This window comes from Passer montanus, unplaced genomic scaffold, assembly GCF_014805655.1.
Source record: "Passer montanus isolate IOZ18808 unplaced genomic scaffold, ASM1480565v1 scaffold146, whole genome shotgun sequence".
NCBI lineage: Eukaryota > Metazoa > Chordata > Aves > Passeriformes > Passeridae > Passer > Passer montanus.
Genome location: NW_024361607.1, coordinates 396,673 through 418,557, shown reverse-complemented (window position 1 = coordinate 418,557; position 21,885 = coordinate 396,673). Strand labels below are relative to the sequence as shown.

The 21,885-nt window shown below is 46.8% G+C and overlaps 1 protein-coding gene across 2 annotated transcripts in view; it reads right to left on the bottom strand.

Moving 5' to 3' along the window:
* Positions 1–17,794, bottom strand: part of GRIN2B (glutamate ionotropic receptor NMDA type subunit 2B) — a 213,732-nt gene extending 195,938 nt beyond the window's left edge. Inside the window, exon 1 of one of the 2 annotated variants that reach the window (XM_039700945.1) lies at positions 17,430–17,794. The gene's annotated coding sequence lies outside the window, so the exon portion shown is untranslated. Of the gene's footprint in view, positions 1–16,540; positions 17,051–17,429 lie in introns of those variants that run through there. The other variant, XM_039700946.1, reaches the window with a different exon arrangement.
* Between the last annotated feature and the right edge of the window lie 4,091 nt (positions 17,795–21,885).

Sequence of the window (21,885 nt, the reverse complement as noted above, 5' to 3'; positions counted from 1 at the left end):
CCAGATCTTCCAATAGATTCACCAGCATAAATCTCCCATCATATTCCCCCTTCTGTATTTCTGGCTGCTTTGCTGTCCCTGATGCAGCTGTTCAAGGAGCTGACTTCATCAGAATATGCTTTGTGAAGTGCTTTTCTGCTCTGTATGGTGCTTTTGCTTGCTTGCTTGCTTTCAGTAAGTGCCAAATCACTGAAGAATGCCAAGGCTAGAGCTCTGGAAGCTAAGACCAAGTAAAGAATAAGTATGATTCTGTGGCATCATCAGCTGAAAAGTGACACCTCACAAGCACAAAAGGAAGTGTGACTTTTGAATACAGCTGTGCAGTGTTCATCGTCCCAGCTTGCAGCAGCACAAGTAGGCTGAGTGACTTGCTCATGGGCTCTGACAAATCCTGCTACTGCTCAAGACTTGTCCAAGCCCAGCTTACTAGGCTTGTGAGAAGGTACCGTGGGCAGCTGGCAAGGCAGGGGACCTGTGCCTGCATCAGCTACTCCAGCTGGCAGCCTGACATTCTATCCTCAGCCTCCAATGAAGGTGGGCTTGCCAGACCACTGAACTACTGCAGGAAAAAACTGCTGGAGCAATGAAGCAAAATTACTTTACTGACCACAGCTCTTGATTAACTAAATAAAAGCCAATTGAACAGTCAGATAGGAGGACCCTGATGACGTGCCTCCTATCTTTACTACAAATTCAGTCTTCCCTGTAGCCCAGGACAGCACAGCCCCTCATTTGCACACAGTGCTTCAGCCTTTGCCTTAAAAAGAGTCCTTACAAATTTGCAGCAAGAACCCATTTCTCTGATGCTGGGCTCCTGTCACTCTTTGAAATTCCTCTTAAAATTGCCCAGGAACCAGCTGTGACACCAGGAGACAGTCACTGTCCTACAGGGAACTATGCTGAAACACTTATATTACAAATAGCCCTGCAAACAGGTATCACAAAAGAATACATTTAGGATGCTCTTCACATCACAATCGACACAGCTATTCACCCACGGAGGCTGGAGCCACCAGCTGAGACACTGCACCAGCTAATGGCTCTGTTTCTTATCATCACCTCTTCCTTTCACTTGGAAATTCACTCGTCTTAAAAGCAGATCAGGAAATTAACATTTTCAGGTATAAAATACTTCCATGTATGAAATAGTCTAACATGTGAAAATAGGTTTTATATGAAAAATGTGCAGTTTTTTTTAAGCACAACTGGATGAGAAATACTGTGATAAGAGCTCTGGCTTCAAATTTTCCCATGCCTATCAATATGCGGAGATAGAGGACTGTACACTTTTTTAAAACTAATTAGGCTATTTTATTCCTCAAAACAACCCATTCATACCAAAGGGGCAAAAAACCTCAGCTAATCCACACTTTGTTGGAACTAACCCTTCATTGCACTTTTTGCAAGAAGTGTACATTTCCTCCACAGACCTTTCATTGAAAAAGATAGCATTCAAACAGATCTATAATCAACAAAAATATAAACAGAAATATTAATAAATATGTTGATACACATAATATCAATAAAAAACCTGCAAGAAAAGGTACCACAGCTCTATCTTGTTTGGAAGCTCAAGAAGATTTTAGAGGCTCCAAAATCACATGAAAATTTACTGTATCAATGCCTGTGGTGTGTGATAAACAAGGTCTCATGTCACCCCTGGCCATCTGCATGCATAACAATTCCCCCACCCCTCCTGGCCTCCTTGTCACCCCATACTCAGGCTTCTTCTTCATACAGGTCCTGCTTTTCTCAGCTTCAGCCAAGGGCCCACTTTCTTCTAGATCTGCCCTTAGTGACTAAAGGGAATAATTCTCCCCTGTCCTCTCTTTGTAGCAGTCCTTCACAGAATTGCTGTTTGGTTTCCACCCAGAGTTATCTTTCCTCTAGACTGAACATGTTTGGTTCTCTCAGCATTTGTTACAGGTGTCATCTACCCCATCCCCGTGCTTGCTCCCACTCCACCCTGCAAACTATCTTTTTGGAAACACTGAACCCTGGCATGGATGCAACACTACACATTCACAGACAAAAGGACAGGGGAGAAATTATCTCTGGGTCCTGCAAATCAGAGGGGGAGGACTTCTGTGGGAACACCACACCCTTTTCCTCCTCCCCAGGAGAATTCTGGACACTGCTCATAGCAAATCTTCAAGTGTCTACCATCACTTCCCTAGAAACAGTACTTTAGCCTCTGCCACATTTCACAGCAGGAACTGTGCTGTCTATTCAGTGCTTTCTTTTGTTCATTTGCTGCTATTGTTTGGCTACAGCTACTTCTCAGTCTCTGGTTCTGCTCATACACAGCTCTGGTAGCAGTGCAGAGCAGGCATCTGACCAGCAACCACTCCAACAGCACTAAACAATCCCTCCTTCCAGTTCTCTCTCCTCTCTGTTTACATTCTTAAGCACACACTTTAAGGCAGTCATCACATCTCCCTTTTAATTGTCATTTGGCCAAGCTAAATGTAATTAGTTGCTTTAATCTTCCCTCTTAGATCAATCCCTCCAGCATCTTAATCATTTTTGTTGCTCCACTGAATTTGTTCTAATTTGCTGCCATCTTTGGGGCACTAAGTTCTCCAGAAATTAGACTAGGTACACTCAGATGAGGCTCCTGAAACATGGCTAGAAACACGAAGAAAATGTTTCCTTGCTTCAAGACACAACAGTTCTGTTTATGCAACCCAGAAATCACATCAGCCTCTTTGCTGCCGCATTGTACTGTGAGTGCATATCTCATTTGCTAGCAACTATAACCCCAGTGTCATTTCTAGCATTACTGCTTTCCAGGGGTGCACCTCTCATCTCTGCTTTCTTTCCAAGCACAGTCTGATTTTAACTCCTACTATTCAATTTACTATCCACTCGGTTAATCCCCAAATCCTATTCTGAGGTATGACTGCTTAGCTTGCTATGTATCTCAAATCTCTTTGATTTCCAGTGGAAATACTCTCACAAAGCAAAGGCATGGGGTTTGTCGTCAGAGTAAAGTCAAGACACATCCCCAAATTCACAAGACAATATGGATTCTTCACAGACATGTCCCCATCATCAGTCCCCCAGCAAAAACTGCCAAAAGGTTTTCAAGGGCTTCAGTTTGCTTTGGTGGTGACCAATGCCAGGCTGCTGTGTGACAGCCTTGCTGCTCTCAGAAAAAGCAGTGGGCCCTGGAGACCCAGGCAAGGCCCTGTGACAACAACTGGGGGCACTGAGCAGTGCTTAAGCATCACTCCAAGGTACATTTCTGTACACTGCCTTTCCCTGTGCACACCCTCAAAGTGGGCACAGCATCTTCCCAATAGCCTGAACGTCAGCTTCCTCCAAACAGTGGTGCCTAAGCCTTCCCTCCTCCTCCTTCATTCCAAAGAGGGGGGAGGTGGGAGGCTACTTCAAAGCCTTCCTGTGAGACATCACATTTGTGCAAAGCACACCCAATGCTGCCTGAGCAGCAAGTAATCATAGAAGCAGAACCTGGGTGCAAAGAGTATTTTTTAGGATGCAAAAGGAAAAAAACCCTTTCTCTCCTCCAAAACTTCTCTTTCTGAAATCTCCTTTGAAACTCTTCCCCTGCCCCTCTAGCTCCCAGACGCCAGAGCCTCCAACAGCCCCCAAAGCAGTTCAAAGGCACTGAAACACACTGGCTTTGCCTCCCCAGCCACGCTAACCACCTGCAAGACTGCTCTGGCCCAAAGCTCTGCCTTACAGAATGAAGTCCAGTTGGGCTTGCCCAGATGTAGGAGAAAAGAAGATGAAAGAACGAGGGAAAGGTGGGGGTGGGTGGAGAGCCTGCCCTGAGCAGCATTGACTGCCTCCATGGCTGCTCAGCTCCATGGAGGAGAGGCTGCTGAGCCCTGTCCAGCTTCTGATAGCCACAAGGCAGCTGTGGCTCAGCAGTGTCTAAATGAAGTGGGGAGTCCTTGACACTATATCTCTGACTGTCCCTGCTGCCCTTTGCTCTGGGACCCAGATGAAGGGTGCACATCTACCACACCAAGTGGGTTGTGGCATCAGCTTCCCTCTTCAAAGAAAAGAAGTCCAAGATAAAGCAATGGCTACTCCCTCCCACCCTCTCCCAAGAATATGTACTGCTGGTGTGGGTAAATGTGTCAGCTCTCTCAGTCCTTCATGCTCCAGGTTTTAGCAGGACCAGCATGCAATTTACAGCCAAAGTCCAACAAGATGTATAAATCTGTCTTCTGGCCACAACCTATTCTCATAATCCCTGTCAGCCCACTTTCCCCTCACCAGCATTAAGAGAAGGTTTTCTGATTAACTTTCCAGACTCAGAAGGGGCAAAGGAATTAAGCACAACTCAAGTCACTTGAAAAGCCACAACATGAGTGAATTGGCTGGAATCATGACAGTTGTCAGCACCATGACAAAGGTCTTTGTAACAGAATCCATCTCAGCAGAGAGAGAAAACAAAGTAGGTTGCATAAAAATACAAAACTGTGTCTGTCCTTTGTATGTTCAGAAAACATGATACGGCACAGATGCACACATACACCTTCCCCACACTTTGCTCTTACTTGAAGCCCAAGGGTCCTCCTGCAGGAGACCAGTGTGCTTCTAGTTGAAAAGAAAGACCAGACCTATGCATGTATCTAAAGCAGAGGAGCTCCACCCAAAGCACCTGACCGTATCTCCAGGCACAGAGCAAGGATAGCCACTTTCTGCTAAATGCTGATCAGCATGTACTAGACCAGCTCAACCAGGATGAAGGTGGTCAGCTTGGCTTCACCTGACTATGGCCAAGACAAAGCTTAGTGGGCTTTTACCTTCCCAGTCTAGCACGACAAGATGATTCCCAATTACCTCTTCTCCAAGCCCTTCAGTTTTGCACTGAGGAACTCCACCCATCCATTCAGGAAACCACAAGTTCTGGTCAAGGTTCTACAGCTGTTCCCCAGTGTGTTCTTCTGTTTACTGGTATGAATGTTTCAGGTCTCATTCCCAGTTATGAGAGGCACAGCTTAACATCCTCCTCCCAGGTGAAGCTTACCTTCTCTTTACGTTGCTATTCTAATCTTTCATGCAGCATTATAATCTCCAGATGATTTTATCCAAGTTCTGCATTTCTTTGGCTGGTGTAATAAATATGGCATTTCAGTAAAGCCAAGATTCAAGCTGAGTCTTTTGCATACAAACTCTTTAAACCCCAAGGCTTCAACTAAATAACACACAAAGATTTGTCCTATGCAGGAGGAGCATTGGACCAAACATTTTTGCCACTAAATACTTAGACATCCTATAAGGAAATCAGAAATTTTAAAGGGAATTTAAGTTTTGAATGCTTTTTTCCCCCTCTCCCTCTGGATCTTTGACCATAAATAAAGTTCTAGGATTTTTCCATCAAGTTTTGTCCTGCAGCTTTAAAACCATTTTATATTACTCTTTCAAAGTAGTTCAGATTATGAGAAAACCAATTAATTTGCATTAAAAGTCTCAAATTTTGTTCAGATGGAAATTTCAACTATGTCAAATACAGTCATTTTAAGCAGCTCTACCAGAGAGCATTGATTTTTCTCCCCCAGGCACAGTCCATGAGGATTTGGGGGAGCAAACCTGATACAACTTAATCTGATCTCAAAACTCATTGTCAGCTAGATTCTATACCTGCTCCTGTCTCGTACTGCAGGAAAAGCAATACATTACACAATCAAGAAAATACCTGAAAACTTACATGGAAGTATTTAAGAATCTGTTGGATCCTTACAATCATGTTATTTAACATTTGAGAAAAAAGGAAATCATCAGACATGAGGACAAAAAATAGCACCTTTTGTATTAACATGAAGCATGAATGCAGCATTCATTGCAGGCACTGAAAGAGCAGCCTAGACAGTACCTAAATAGCTCTTTATGATGTCCCTCCTGTGACAAAAGTGAACAAGTTTATAAACAAAAATATTTCAAAATGAAGCTGATTCAAATAAATATTGGAAGCCCTTATGTCTCGTACGACAGAGCGGATATCCAAAGTCAATCCAGTCTGATACTGAATCCACAACCAATGCCATGATTCCCCATTTTGAAGGGACAGTGCAGCCAGGCTCTGGGCTGCAGCTGCACCCTTGCACAGGTACACATTGCAATTTGTCCTGCCACAGTTGCCAAACTGCACTATTACAGAAGTCTGTCACTTCAGAGGACGCACAAATTTCTGTATTACTCTGTGCACTTAAAAGGACACAGACTGTCAGGGCAAACCTTCTCTCTAATTTTCTGTTTTGTTTGATTCTTATGCTTCATCACACAGGCAGTATTTTCTTAGGAAAGATGTGCCTTGATGAAGGTGGGCAATGCTTCTAAACGCATGCAGGAAAAAATGCACAAAGACATATAATAAAAATGTCATCCTTAAACTAGCTCCCTCCTGGGACACAGTGGTGTTACAAGCAGCAAGCCTTGGCCCATCTCTCCTTAGCCTGTAACATCCAGAGAACCAGGTCTCTGTGGGGTGCCACAGACCAGCCCTACACCTGGTCATGTCAGCAGACCTCATGCACCAACTTGCCACTGTCTGGTTTGAAAGCAAGGTCTGAGAAATCCATAAATCATGGCTCAGAGCACCTAAGGGGACATTGGTGTTACTTGCAAACTCAAATCACATTTGAGAACAATTTACATTGGGCACAGATTAAGGAATCTCCTGGCCCTCACGTTCAAAAAGAGATGGACTGTCAGGTACACAGTTTTCTCTCACAGGACAAGACACAAGACACAGAAAGAGGCATTAGGAGATTTTGGATTCCTCATGGAACATGACTGTTTTCCAAACTGGATGGTGAAAGAGTAATAATTTTATACACCTCTTGTCTTTTCTAGCTCCCAACCCAGTACATCCTTAAAATGCATAACAACGCAGAACAAAAGAGATAAACAAAAGCTTTTAGAAAGCTCATCTATGTAGGCTACCTTTGACCTTAATCAATAGGGATTAGCTTTTCTAGAGGGCAAGTTGGAGCACATCCGTGGGAATCCTGCTCTACACTGCCCTTCAAAGAACCTGGTCTTTCTCCACTGACTCCCTGGAGTTCTTCTGGAAACAAGTCTCCCACAGCCAGTGTTCACTTCTGGAAAAACTCCCCCTTCCATATAAAAATTAAACATCTCACCAAGCTTATCAAAGCAAATGTATAACAAACTATGAGGGGATATACTGAGGGATATGAGGTGCAGGAATGAAAATCCCAAGTGATTTTAAAGATCTGGAGACAATTGTAAAGAGATACCCGCACGTTATAGGAAACGATAAAAATTTTCATTGGAGCAGTAACTCTGGTTTCCTGTCACAGGGTCCATAGCTCTCATCCCTCATCCTTAGTTTAAGAGCACTTGCCTGAGGATCTAGGTCTTTGTTTCCTGGGAATTCACCTCCTCCTGTCACTTTATCCCCCACCTGGAATCAGCACTGGAGCTCAATGCTAAATGAAACATTTTGTTTTCATGTCACCAGGAAAAAACAAATGCATTCAAAGCAGAACAAGAACAAACCTGCACTGACTAATTTGGAGGAAGAATTAGCTCCCATGTCTCCCACGTCTCAGAGGACTCCACTGCCTCTGGGCTACAGTGCCTGTGCCTCCATTTCTTTCAGGCTGAAATAAATTCTCTTTTTATAAGTAATTACTTTGTATTGGGCCAAAGAAACAAACTACCTCCACAGCCCAGTCGTTAGAGCACTCTCTCACCAGCACAATGAATAGGCATTTATATAAAGCAGAACAGTTCCAAATGGAAAAGTTCCAACTAAGAAAGCATTACTGCAGAGGACCCAGTAGTCTGAGCCCTCATCTTGGCTAGGACAACCTCAGGGACAAGTCCCCACTTCGAAGTATGCAGAATAAGGATGCGTCACACAAAACCCTGTTAGTATTCTGCCCACCAGACTGCTAGCTATTCTTTTCTCTGCTTTTTCATAAAAACACATCAAACACTCTAATTAAGCTCAGTGCACAACTAGCAAAACCTCTGAAATTAATTTTTTCTTTTTCCTTTGGCAGTTAACCCATTTCTAAACATCTTCTGTCAAAAATGTTAATCATCTTCTCTAATGTCAAAAGCTGAAGTCAGGAATCAATCTGTCCTAACAAAAAACACCCTAACAAGAAAAACCATACAAGACTATTAAGGCAAGGCGTGTCATTAAACAGCCCTATCTATGCATCTCCTGGTTTCTGAAAGTTATATGCCTTCCAGTAAGGAAAAGGCCATTGCACAGAAAGGGCTGTTCATGTATGATACCCTCTGTGACATCCAGCTGCTGCTTCAGAGAGCACCAAGGTACAGGCACTCAGACCCTGCAAAGTTCTCTGAGTCCTGAAGTTCAGAGAGCCTTGGAGCCCCATTACTCTACATAGAAACTGTGCAAATTAAAAATGGTTAATGCATGATCTTTGGCTCTCCCTCTGGATCCCTGGTTTGAAAGTTCACAACTTCCAAACCAGGGATACAAAGTGCTTTCTGCAAGAGCCACTGTATCTTTCAAGGCAGCCATCCCACAGCTATCCTCTTTTTCTAAACTACTTAATTTTTGTCTCCTCCTGTTTAGGATACCGGTGCCCATCACTTAATGAAATTATTGCAATGTCTTTTCTGAGATTCTATTTATACTTTCATGGCATTTACCACTGTTACTTTCAGACTCAGTCTTAAAAGCTGCCTTCCAGAAAGACAGTACTGCAGACCACATCCACGCTTATTTTATACTTTGACTTCCAACACTTCAGGACACTATCTATATAATTTCAATTATACATGATAGACACCTTTTCAGTAATAAATTAGAGGGTAATTTCAAGTTGCACCAAAAACGTGGAGAGCTGAAAAGGAGAGACTATAGAACAGATTATGTCATTCTGTCGCTTTCATTAGACTCTCCCTTGGGGATTGTCAGCCTCTGATGTTTCAGCTTGCCTCTGCTGAAACACACGTCTGACAGGAGGGAATCTCCCCTGAGATACTTAGGCCACTGACTACAGCAGCCAGCAATAATAGAGAATTATAGAGGAGGAGAGAGAGGGGTGCAGGGATATGCAGATCCTTCCCATGTGCTTTCCATACAAGCGTATGCCTACGTGCAAGTAGCCGCGAGTTAGTGCGTTCTAGTGCATTTCCTCTGCCACAATGCACTTCAAATGCATTTCTAAGCAAAGCCTTGTGACAGAAATTCCCCAGAAATCCAGCTGTGTACAATTAAACAACATCCTGCTTTACCTGGCATAAAGAGCCAACAGCAAATTTACGGCAGCAACCCTTCCTCCATCCTCCTCCTGGAGCAGGTGACAGCATCCTGACACCTTTCCATGCAGCAGTAGAGCCATTCTTCTCACTGCACAGGCTTCAAAACCACTGCTGTGAAGAGCTGGGATTGCCCTTGGCTTTAGGATCCTAGCAGTTCTTCTGCAATTCATTTCCAGGTGGTATTGATTTAGGACCTTCACCTTTCGCGTTCCAAAGAGCCGCTGTGTATCTCCAGTACCTCATTTCCAGCTCTGAGTAGCAGAAGTCTCACGTGACACAAGGAAGCCAGTCTCTTGTTATGACAGACTTCAATCTCTAACCTACTCACGCCCCACTGTGTCCTGTTCATGGCCCACAGCCAGAGGTAACAACACAGGACCACTGCACTCTTAAGCTATCCATGAGGCTATTATGCCTATCACCTGAAACCAATTTTCTGTTCACTAGGCAATCAGCTGTGATGTAGGACATGGCATTTGCACTAGTAAATTATCATCAGGTTGGTGACACCAAATTTTATTTGCCTCACCTGGCTTCAAGTAGCCATCTCACCTCCTAGTCTGTTTTGAAGTAGTGAATTTAGTAATTTTACATTTGTTTCCTTTTCAAAAATCCTCCAAATTCTTCAAAGATCATACATGCAAGAAACTACATCCATGTGAGAGAGTTGTATATATTATCTCCCAAAAGAGCATGGCAACCTTAACTAAGAGATTAGGTGAAGAAGCTAAATAAAAACGTGAAATCCAAGTATAATAAGAGACCATATTGTGTCATTTCCTCCATTTGAGTCTGAGTGTGTCCTGGACACCTGTATAGGAAATTCCTGATTCCCACAAAAAAAACCACCAGAGATCAGGATTACATGCTTGTCACTCTTTTTTAAAATAGTGTAATCCACCAGCAGGGCTGCACCACAGTCACCATTCCTGCTGATGCACAGGAGGATTTACACTGGTATAGGCCTTAGGCTGCACAGCACGTTCCCAACGCCGGCCAAACTCACAGTTTCAAAACAGCCCTTTCAGCCATCTCAGCCTCTGGCAGGGGAATCTCTACTGACCCGAGGTAGGAAGATCCCTCACAAAACCCACAGAACACCCAGAGCTGTTCACCCAAACCCCAAGCAGCCACAGGAAGCTCCTCCAACTCAGAGCACAAAGAGACGTGACTGTGAAGGCTGGCTAGTGGAGCAATGATCCTCAGAAACCACAATGCTCATGGCTGCCCATATCCCACTTTATCTTCTGGAAGCAGCAAAGAGGAGTAAACAGAAGGTGTTTTTAAACTGTATTTCGTCTTGCAAGACAAAGAATGACATCATGCAATAGCAGGGTGTGAATTTTCACACCGTTCAGTGTGTGACGGTCAGCCTCTCCTCCCCCTGCAGAATCAGGTTTTGGCACAGCAGCTACTCAGATGCTGTGATAGTGTAAAGCCTTGAAAGCAGTGGCTACAGACAGGTGAGGATTCTGAATGAAAGAGACATGGTCTCAATCTACAGAGCCCAACTCATCCCAGGATTCAAGAACTGTGCTTGCAAATGCTAAAGCATTGCTCACACAAGACATGTTTGTAAGCCTCTTCTGCCCGATTTCTATACTGCAGCTCTTGCCAGTCCCCTGGACAGTATGAGCTGTCACAGCCTACCAGAGGTTTTGTAAAGCAGGCATCTTTGGGGAGCTCCTGATACACACAAGCTGTACCACCAGTTGACACCATCATTTTGACTCCTACAGACGCCATATGAGATTTGTTGCACAGAGCCAAACCAAATCAGGTTCCTCCAATGGGACAGCCTCTCCCTCCTGCACACAGGACAAATCAACCTCATTATCTTTCTTCCAAAGCTGTTTGGTTCGGCATACAAATATCATGATCTGAGGTTCACTGGAGACAGACTTTATTAGATACAAAATCCTGATAGTTCAGCACCTACATCTAGCTTTAAATATTGTCAGTCACAGCTAATCTGCCAAATTTATCAGGTCTTCTACTGTCACTAAAACATTAGTGCAGTAAACATTTAATTTGATGTTTAATCTGTATTCTCTCTGCTTCATCTTAAAGTCATTTATTTCCTGATCTGTCCTCTGTGACTAATGAGAATAATTGGCCCCTGTCTTCTTTCTGTAACAGTCTTTTATGTATTTGCAGACAGCTAAAGATCCACCCACAGTTGTCTTTTCTCCAGACTGAGCTTCCCTAGGTCTCTCTCATTCTTTCTTTACAGGTCTTGTTTTCTCTGCTCGGTGATCATTGTCTTAGTTCACTCCTGCACACTCCCCCCAGCCCTTCCCTCTCTTAGAAGTGCTGCCCTCAAACAGAACATAGTCACCTAAGCAGAGCTAAACCACCTCTGTAAATAGGTTCTAGACAGATCATTTCACTCTTTTGAACAAATGAGAGCTCACACACAGGCTAGGGAGTGGGTTTGGAGGAGGATGGTGGTAGCTACACTGCTTAATTCCTTGATCCATGTTTGAAAATCCAGACTGGAAGTACAGCAAGCAAGAACTGTTACCATAACTAAATAGCTACACACAGACAAAGTAGAGTAGGCTGACTGCTACCTTGAGAAGCAATTTAAAAGTTTGTCACATGGACAGTTAATTGGAGGTGAGCTCCTACAACCCCAACATGCCAGGGGTGTGCAGGAGTGACATAATTATATCCCATGGATTAATCAGGCCAGACAACCCGGTGGCCCTGCACCTGTTTTAGTGGAGGAGCAATCAGTACAGATAAGCCACCAAACATGAAGATCAAATTCACGTTTTTCCCTTTAGAGTGTTTCTTTCCTATAAATGTTTCAGCACAGCCTTGCACACCAATGTTAGTAATACTGTATGTGCTCTGGGAATACAGAAACATCTTCAGTATTCAGAGATAACAACCTAACCTTTTACCTCAGCCACTTTCAGTGACTCTTTTCAGTTTGGAACCTTCCATGTGGAAGGGGTTTGACGTATAGGGAGTGAATGTTGCAGAGATCTCAGGCTAGTATCCCTTTCACTTTGTGCCCATAACCACTCTCATTCAAAATTTCTTCTTCCCCAGATGTTTAATCAATGCATCTATATTGATATATCTAGACTATATATATTGATATCAAACATGGTCTTCAATTGCTTGTGTTCGAAAGGGAAGAGAGTCATCCAGCATACTTTGCAGTCTAAAAATACCAGCTGTATTGGGAAGATGAGCTGGCAGTGGGTCTCAGAACACATACCCTTTCACTCTTCACTTTTTTGGTGACCCTGGGTATGGAAAAAGAAGTGGTTTTATTCTTCTCACATTAAGCATATTCAATATATATGTAAAAATTTTATAAAGAGATGTCTGTCCCTTCTCCTGCCCAGAGTCAGTGTTCTCTTCTGTTTCCAAGAAAACACTGAATAAAAAGCAGCCTTGCCTCTAGAGGTCCAAATTAGCCATGGTTTGAATTGAATTTGAATTTGCACAGTTTGCACATTGCCTTGTGCCATACATTTGTTTCTGAGTGCATAGAGAGGGGATTTTTTTCTCTGCAGTGACCTCAGGCACATGGAGATACGCTGCTTGGTTTGCACAGATCACCACCCTGCACTTGGTCAACTTTTACACACACCAGTTCACACTCCGACGTACAATTCTAGCTGGGAGCCAGATTAAGGAAGCAACGAGCTGATGAACAATAAAGGATGGGTTTGCTTGGATATTTTTTTCCCCCAGCATGAAAGGTAGCTTTAATATTTAGCCTGGTCAGATCAATCTCCTAATTCACAGGCACTTAGCACCATAGCACTAATTTTGCCAGAGCGAGCACCAGTCCATACCTGCCAGGAACCTTCTTTCCTGTCTTTAGACAAACAGAAAAGAAAGAAAGGTAGGTCAGAGGGATGGTGGAGCCCCCTTTATGGTTGGAGAAATGGATTTTTTAGTTCCCGTTACAAAGCTCTTTGCCTTGTAAGCAGAAAGCAGAAAGACAAAACCCATAAGAAGGGACAAGGCAGTAGTAGCAGGTGGGCCATGCTTAGCTTCAAATATCTTATTTTCCTCTGATTCCTCTTCTACATATTTCAGTGCTGTGATCTTCAAACTGCCATTTCATTTTACGCAGGGAGGTACCCAAGGCAGCAGCGAGTCTGTCTGACTGCAGCAAAGCGACAATTAATAAGTTGACTCACTTTGGTGTAAAGAGTTCTTGTGGATGGATAGACAGAGGACAGATCAGGGTAATAGCAGATAACTGATCAGCTGTGCTTCTCCCAACCACTTTGTGCTTTTCTCTCAAGTATAAATAAATATCAAAGAAAGCTAATCACAGAACTGCAGAAGAGTCAGGCAGGCCTAGAGCCGTGATGTCAGGCAGAGTGGATACCACGAGCATTCCATGGTGGATTAGACAATCACAATACCCTGAGCCATTTTGCTCAGAAAGATCATCTAGTCCATCTTTCATATTAACTAATCCATTTTTTGGTGATTAATTGCAGCTTACAAAAAGAAAACTGAAAAAATTCAAAAAACCCTCTGCGTGTTCTCCAGCCACAAGATAGCTTTCACCACTGCTTACCAAACCACACTGCTGAGTAGAGTACAGGCAGGGTAGAGCTGCAGCCTCCCTAAAGGCCAAGAAGATTAAACCTTTTGGGAGCAGACCTCAGTCTGGACTATCTCATAGGCAGCTTTTGTGCATCCTAAGGATGGGAATGTGGAATGGAGCCCAATGCAGATACAAGCAGTGCTATCTGTACAGTGCTCCCACCCTCTGCCAGCTTGGGGGAATGAAAAACAGCACCAGGAATCAAATCCAGACCTCCCACATGGTACTGCAGAGAGAGCGATTGCTGGTGCCAACCCAGGCAATGTGAGTCCAGTGTGGGAATCCAAGCACAGCTCCAGAGCTCTGGCACCGGAAGCGAGCGGTGCCAGGAGCACCTGCCCTCTTCCAAGCCAAGCACGAGAAACAGCCCCAGCAAGATGAAATATAAATTAATTCCATCACATTTTCTCCCTGTAGGTTCGGGCTTGGGGATCAGGTGCTTGTTCACAGGTTGATAGACTTTTTATACAGGGACAGCTGGAAATCCAAAATGAGGATAATACGAGTCAAAGCATCAGTTATTAGATGGGGATGGCAGCTTGGGATTTTTGCCCCTGTTCTGTATTTTCCACCTCTCTGTCATCTCTTGTGTGGTGTTCTGGCATGTACAGGTGCAATGTAGAACTCAGCCAACAATCTTGCTATCATGAGACCCTTGCCCAAAACAGGATGGCTGGGTGCCACTGCTGACACCTTCCTTTGCTCAGCAATGGTCTCACTGGCACAGGGATCACAACAGGCACCAGGGCTGACACAGGCTGAACTGGCCGGTGCAGCAGGTGTGACAACAGATCAGAGCCCAGGGTCCCTGGGAAGAGGAGCTGTGGCTTTCACCATGCTTCCTTCCTTTTCTCTGTTGAGATCTGCATTGTTATCTGTATAACAATGACTGAGCCAAGAGGAAGTTGAAGCAAATCTCACCATCCCCAGGCTGTTTTCTGACTCTGTCCTTAACCTGTTCCGTCATGTCCCACCCCTCTGAGACCTCCACCGAGGACTGGGAGACAAGCTGGTGTGGTGAGGGACCAAAGAAAAGCAAGATACACGGAGGCGACAAGAGCTGCTGCTTTTGGGGCGGCGTGGGTGAGCAGCTGAAAATTGCCCACACCCACACCTCCCCTCTTGCAGAGCACCCTGCACCCACGAACAAACTGCTGCTCTCTGCAGAGCTGCAGCTGGGGCACACCAGGTCACCCAACACGGCAGGGTGCTGTGTCCCTGCTCTGCTCCCCAAGGCCTTGGCATGTGGGACAGCACTAGCACCCCATGAGCTGGCAGTGCTGCATGCCCAGCCCTTCCTGCCTGCCCAAGGGGCAGCTCAGGAGGGATTAGCTGCCTCCATACACTGCTTTGCAAAGCCTGAGGTAGCTGTGCTTGATGGTGGGGAAAGCAATGGTAGTGGACATCTCCTTTTGCCCACACTGGAGAACATGAGGAAAAGTCACAGGTAAAGGCAGCAGCCAGAGAGACTGGGCAGTAAAGAGTGAAGATGTGGGCCGGTGATGATCCTGGCTCCCGCGGCCGAGCATCAGAGCTTTAAGACCCCTCCCCAAGTCCCTCCTGCCCTGCTCCACCTCTGCAGGAGCCTGGCCTGGCCTGGCCAGGAAGGGCTGTGGCAGGGATGCGGCACCCGCCGGGGCCGGCGCCCCGCGGGCAGGGCTGGCGGCAGGGGCAGGCAGCGGGCAGGCGGAGCTGGGCACCGCTCGAGGGGAGCAGGCAGCCCGGGCCCGCTGCCACCCTGGCCAGGCAGCCGGGAAAACCTTCCCCTCTGCCGTCCGATGTGCCTGCAAAACCCAGAGCAGGGGGCAGAGGGGCAGGGACTGAGCCCACCCTCCCCTCTCCGTGCATGCCCCTGGGGTTTGTGCTTTTCGGGGCTCTCAGGGGTAAGCGATGGCCGATGAAAGGGGCTACAATCCCCCACCAGTTCGGTGCTGGGGTCCTGGGAAGATCCAGGAGCTGCGAGGCCTGAGAAATTCCTTCGGAAAAAGGGGGAAAGGCTCCCACACGCCCTCCTCTCCGCACAGGTAAACTTTCTACTCCCACTTGCGGCGAGGGAGGGAGAGCTCAGGCAGGGAGGATCCAGGCGCGGATACCCTGGGAAGCCTTAGATATTTATAGAAGCACAGCCAGAATATGTCAGGAAAGGTGGCTCTCAACCCCTTCACGCGGAACCGCTCTGATTTTTAACAATAGGCCGACAAACCTCCCCCCAGAAATGTGGCAAGGAGCCACTGGAAGGATGCAGGCAAAGGAGGTGGTAGGGGAGGCGCGCCCCCGCCTCGGCATGCCCGGGATGCATCAAGGGCTGAGAGTGCCTCGAGGCTTGCCCCACCCCGCAGCAGGGCTGGAGGATGACCCCCCTTCTTCCTCCCTCTGCTGTGGGGTGCGCCTCCCGCTCCTCCTGCCGCCCCCCACCCACCGCCAAGCTCCCGGTGTGGAAGGGAGAGGCGGCTCGGGGAGCCTGGGCGGGGGGCTGGCGGTGCGGGCGCGGTGCTGGGGTCCGCCCCGGGGGCTGTGCGGCAGCTCGCCCTGCCCCCGCCTCTCGCGGCGTGGGGGCGCGCAGACCCACGCGTGACGGGCGAAGCGGCGCGGCGGGCACGGGCTGAGGCTTAAAATAACCCCGAGACGTTCAACACCTTGTGCCCGGCGCTCCCGCACCCCCCGGCTCCCTTTGTCTTGCCACCATCTTACGGAAAGACTCACATGTCGCGTTACGGTCGGGGTGCACCGGCATCTCTCGCGTATCTACAGCCGAGCGGCACGATAGCCATTTTGCATCCCTCGGGATGGGGAAGGGGCTGCCGGTGCGGGGACGCGGGGCGCAAGGCGCGGTGGATGGCGAGGGGGAAGGACGGGGCGAGGCGGAGAGGGGCCACGATGCCCGCTGATAGCACCAGGGGGACGGGGATAAATTAAAACACGTGAAGTTGCCTGAATACAGCGCCTCGTAGGTTCAGGCTAAGTCGCTTGACGTGCTTGGACTTAAAATAGCCCTCCACCTCCACGCAAGCAGGCGCACTCGCCCCGGCGCTGGGCGGGCTCCTGCCGCGGTGCCAGGGGCGGCCCCGGCCACTCCCCGGGCCCCGGCCCCGGCCCCCGCGTTAGGCCGCTCACGATCGAGAGCCCGGCGTGGGTTTTCAGTAATGCACCACCCTCCCCGGCAACAAGCGGGTTTCTACGTCCCGCTGTTCCTGACCAGCTCTGCTTTCACATCAAAGCATGGCAAGGAGCCGCTGGACCAGTGAAAAGGAGGAGGCACGCTGCGGGTGGATGGATGAAAATTATTTTCGTTTTCACCCCTTTCCAAAGCCGTGTTCCTCCTCCCCCCCCAAAAAGAAAATCACAAGGGACTTTCCCCCAATTCACAGCGTGGTACCTAAGTCAAACCCTTTCGCCTTCTCTTCGTGTCCTATTTGATGAGCCAAGAGGGAATCAACATGTCTGGTGAATGCTAGGGGGCTTTTTTTCCCTCTATCTGCTTCTAAAAGCAGCATCTCTAAACCTTTTGTTCTACCGTGAGTGATCTTCCCTGGGCAAACCCGCGTACCAAAACGAGCTACAAGCAAAACCACAGAAACAGGAATTTCCCTACCTTGGTTTGTAGAAGCAGAACCTCTAGACGGACAGATCAAGGGAGAGAGCATGTTGGGAATGTCCAGTCTCCTCTTCTTGCTTGCATATCCACATAAGAAGAATAAGGGTCGGGGTTAAACGTAGGGGAATGAGTTAAAAAACAATCCTATTTGGCTGTAAAAAAAAATAGAGGTTTCTTTGTGGCAATCTTGCGTCTTGAAGCGGTGCAAATTCAAAAGCTGGAGAGAATCACTTCAGAGGATATTCAGCGCGAGTGGTGAGGATCGTCAAATGCAGGTTCCAGAGTAAGCATTCCTTTCGCCTTTTTAATGATTATTCTTATAATTATTCTCTCTTTTTTTTTTTTTTTTCCTGGAGCCCTAGTGGAGGAGGTCGTGTTTAATGCAACTGGAGGTCGGTGCCGTTCTTCTGTGAAGCATGATTATCCTCAAAGCGTCCCCTTCCTGAAGGGAAAAATAAGCATCAATTTTGTATTAGAGGGATCTGAAGGGGATAGAAAACGCTCCCCAACAAAGACATTAATATATTGAGAAGAAAGGAAGGCAAAACGCATTTCCCAATAATGCACAAAAGAGGAATTTAAAAAAAAAAATAAAAAAAAAAAAACAGCTGGCACGAGTCTATAAATAATTCAGATACGGGCTGACTACACCATTCCCGGGATAGGCATGCATACGAGACGAGAAAGCGGGCGCGATGTGAATCGCGGAGAGAAAGCGGCTCCCCCCCCCCGCGGCCCCCTCCCCATGCACGCACAGCATTTCGCCCACCCCCGGGCCCAGCCCCCGAGGGCTGGCGAGGGCCGTGCCCACCCCTCTGCAGTGCTGCCGGCACCGCTGCCCGCCGCGCTCGGCTCCAGGGGCAGCGCGGGGCGCGCTGGGCGCACACGCACCCGCACCGCCGCGGGGTGCGGGCACGGGGCTGCTGCACCTGCCACGGCCCGGGCTGCACCACGCCACCCCCGCCTCCTCGGCCCCGGCAACACAGCCCTCGAACCCTCGGTTCTCCTGGCTTTGCTTCGGCTTTTTTTTTTTTTTTTTTTTTTTTTTTTTTTTTTCCTAGGGGTGGGTGGGTGGATGGCTGGGAGTGTCCCCACCACCACCTCCTCCAGCACAGCCGGACAGGGCTTACAGCTATGCAGGCATTTATTTAATGAAGCCGCAGATATTTATTTATTTTCCCCTCCTTTCTCGCTCAGTAAAAGATTCACACTTAGAGCTGTCATAAAATCCAGACCCACATACATACCAGCAAATCCTGCTTCAAGCACTCGGGCTGCTCTGAGTAGCTACTGCCCCCCTCTCTGCCTGCAAGGCTGATCCGCCTCAGACATGCTCAACTTCTTCATTCTCTTCTCTGGTACTGCCCGGGTGGGAGATGAGGGGCGGGGAGGTGGAAGCGCTCAGAGCATCACTCTAAAAATACATTAAAAAAAAAATCTCTGCAATATAAAAGCTCCGAGAATGCTTCCCGGAGGTGGGGAAAGCATGGGAAGGTGAATTAATACAGCAGCTTAATAATTAATAATAATTAAATATACCCGCGGAAAATGGTGGGGAGGGGGAAATATCAAGGGGCGGGGAGGGAAAGCTGTGCGAGTGAGCAGTGGGGGAAACGGGGGGAGAGGACGAGGGGAAGGACAGCACGGGCAACGGGAGACCAACCCCTGCCACTGCCGGAGGGAGCAGGTCTCGGCCCCCGGCGGGGGACAAGGGGAGCCCGTGCCCGGGTGGCACCTGTGCCTCCGGCCGAGCCGGGGCCGGGCCGAGCCGAGCCGAGCCGAGCAGAGCCGCCGCAGCCCCGCGGGGACCGCCCGGGGCTCCCTGCGACCGGCGCCCTCTCGGACCGCGACCCGCATGTTTGGAGGCAACCGAGAGTAGGAATGCTTAAAAAAAAAAAAAGTATTAACAATAACCATAAAATAGTAATAATGAGAAGAAAGGAGCGGGCACCCAGCCAGCAGGCAGGCAGCAGAATTGGATCCGAACAAAAAGAAAGCAGTGAGAGCAGAGATAACGCTAATATCCAAATTGGATACTCCACAATTAAGCCCGGTGCTTTAATTGCTATTCTCAGAGCCCCTTGGAAGCTAAGAAACGTGAAATCAGCCTGAACAGAAAATAACTCGTGTCTTCATCCTCATCCTGCCCTGCCCATGGATGCCTGCACCCTTGCAGCCCATGGTGCTCTCAGCCTCACTGTGGCAGGGCAATCCGCTCTGTGGTCACAGATCCATCCCTGTCCCCTCCTGTGCCATGGGTGGCCTGAGCAGAGCGTGCCCACCTACCCCTCTCAGCACCAGAGAATGGCTTTAGGGTAAGTCTTGCCCCTTACCAGGAAAAGCCAGAGTGGGTAACAAAGCAAACCCCTTCCAGATGGAAGTGTCAAGTGCAGCCTTCAGGATGTGTAGTCACTCTAGGGTTGCAAACACCCACCCTTCCAATGTCTGAGTCTTGGTAGGAGATTTGGAAGAGCTCAGATGGTCCTTGGTGACACCCTATAAACAAGAGCAGTGAGTAAAGCCCTCCCCATGCTTCCCTACCAGCCACACTTGTCCTGGAGGAAATCAGACCCCTGGCCGAACATCACAGGCTGTGCTTCAGTGCCGATGCAGACTGCATCATCCAGCCTTTGCATCCTCTCACTAAAAGCACCCTCCAAGCACTTGCTTGGACCTACCTAGCATTCTCTGTGTCCAGGAGCAGTGAGGAAGATGCTGCTCAAAAGACAGGCAAGGAGGGCTAGACCCCACATGCCAAAGAATTGTGTTCCAAAGTGCGGATGAGCACTCAGTGCTGGACCTTTGCTGCAGGTACGTATTTGTAGGCCAAAACATGCATTTGGCCAAGGTTTCTGAGGGAGAAAAGCCTCCTAAAAGAGCCACAGCAGCTGTGGACTCTCCCTTAACCCCCAGGTTCTTTCTCAGTTTGTACCTCAGAATCGATCCACACGTTCCAAATAGAGTTTGCTGGTCTGTAGGGAAGGTAATGGACAGCAACGTGGCTGTAGCACTGCGTGCATCTATATCAATATGCCATCTGGAGCTTGAATGAATTTCTGTTTCCATGTGTAGTGTGTGTACAGTGATATTTTTTCATGTAGCTGCAGTGACCACAAGCAATACCAATCTGTGCTTGAGCTCTTTGACAAAAGCAGTCACCAATATTTTCATTTTGACAGCCTGGATCTTCCTGAGGGTGCTGGCAAGGGCTGTTCTCCTGTAAGAAAGATTTTCCTAAAATTTTTAGGCGTGCTTTAAAAAGTGACTATGATATTTTGCATTCTAATTTCAGCAAAAATGGAAGACATATTAGCCAAAGCCTAAAGTAATCTGAAATTATCTCAGAACAGTTGGAGAAAAGAACTGTAGAGTGATACTTACATACAGAAGCTGCTAATAGCTGAAGAGATTAGTCATTTGACTTTGCCATTCCTTTCACTGATAATAGTGATACAGGAATAGCAGATATGATTTGGCCAAGGGATGTTTTTTCCTTTCTGTATGGCAAGAAGGGATAAACTATGACTCTACAAGTCCTCCTGCATTCTTCTGGATGAAAAAAGCAGACAAGGAGCTTGACGAAAAGAGAGGGAGTGGTTTTCATCCAGCATATTACTTAGAAACACAAAATGGAGGGTTAGGAAGTATTTCTAGGAACAATTTCTGACAAGGGGCTGCAATCATTTTAAGCAAGTCAGTAATATTTAAGGTTATAATTCTCTGTGATCTTAAGATTAAGGAATTCATCAACTGTTTTTCTTTATAAAACGACACAACTCCACAGTTACATGGTACATGAAAGCCTCATTTACTTTTAAGGATGAGACTAGTTGCCTTTCTACTTGATAGATATCCATGCACATCTTACATAAACATAATACATATGTATATTTAGAACTCCTCCTTAAATAAATCATAAGGGCTAAGTTCCCAGTAGTGATTAGGGCCCTGAGTGTCCAATTCAACAATTTTTTTCAGACAAACTGGGTGTGTTCCCTTGACTAAAGAAATCAGGCTCAATTACAAGTTTGAAATCAGGCACATAAAAATGCCAATTGCTTCAGAATTATCTCCTCAAGATTTTGCACAGCATCTAATCCCCAAATTATTTTTATATTAAGATGTAATAGTTATTGTAAATAATGTGTGTGGAGGTTGGCTCCAAATAAAAAAATGTTGCAAAATCTACAGCAGCACAGTACTGTGGCAGGGTTTACTCTCACTAGCTGGGGTAGGCTTTTTTTATTTTTTTCTCCAATCAACTAAGATGAATAAACTGCATTAAATGAAACAAATAGCATGTCTGATAGGAAACAGTTTTTCAAACATCTTCAATTCAAAAACACTTAAATGTTATTTGTAAGACAAATTGAGGGATTTATTTTAAACGAGTCCATGTTTACTATAAATTAAGGGCTATATTATTTTTGTCCTGCCTAAGATAAAAGAATGT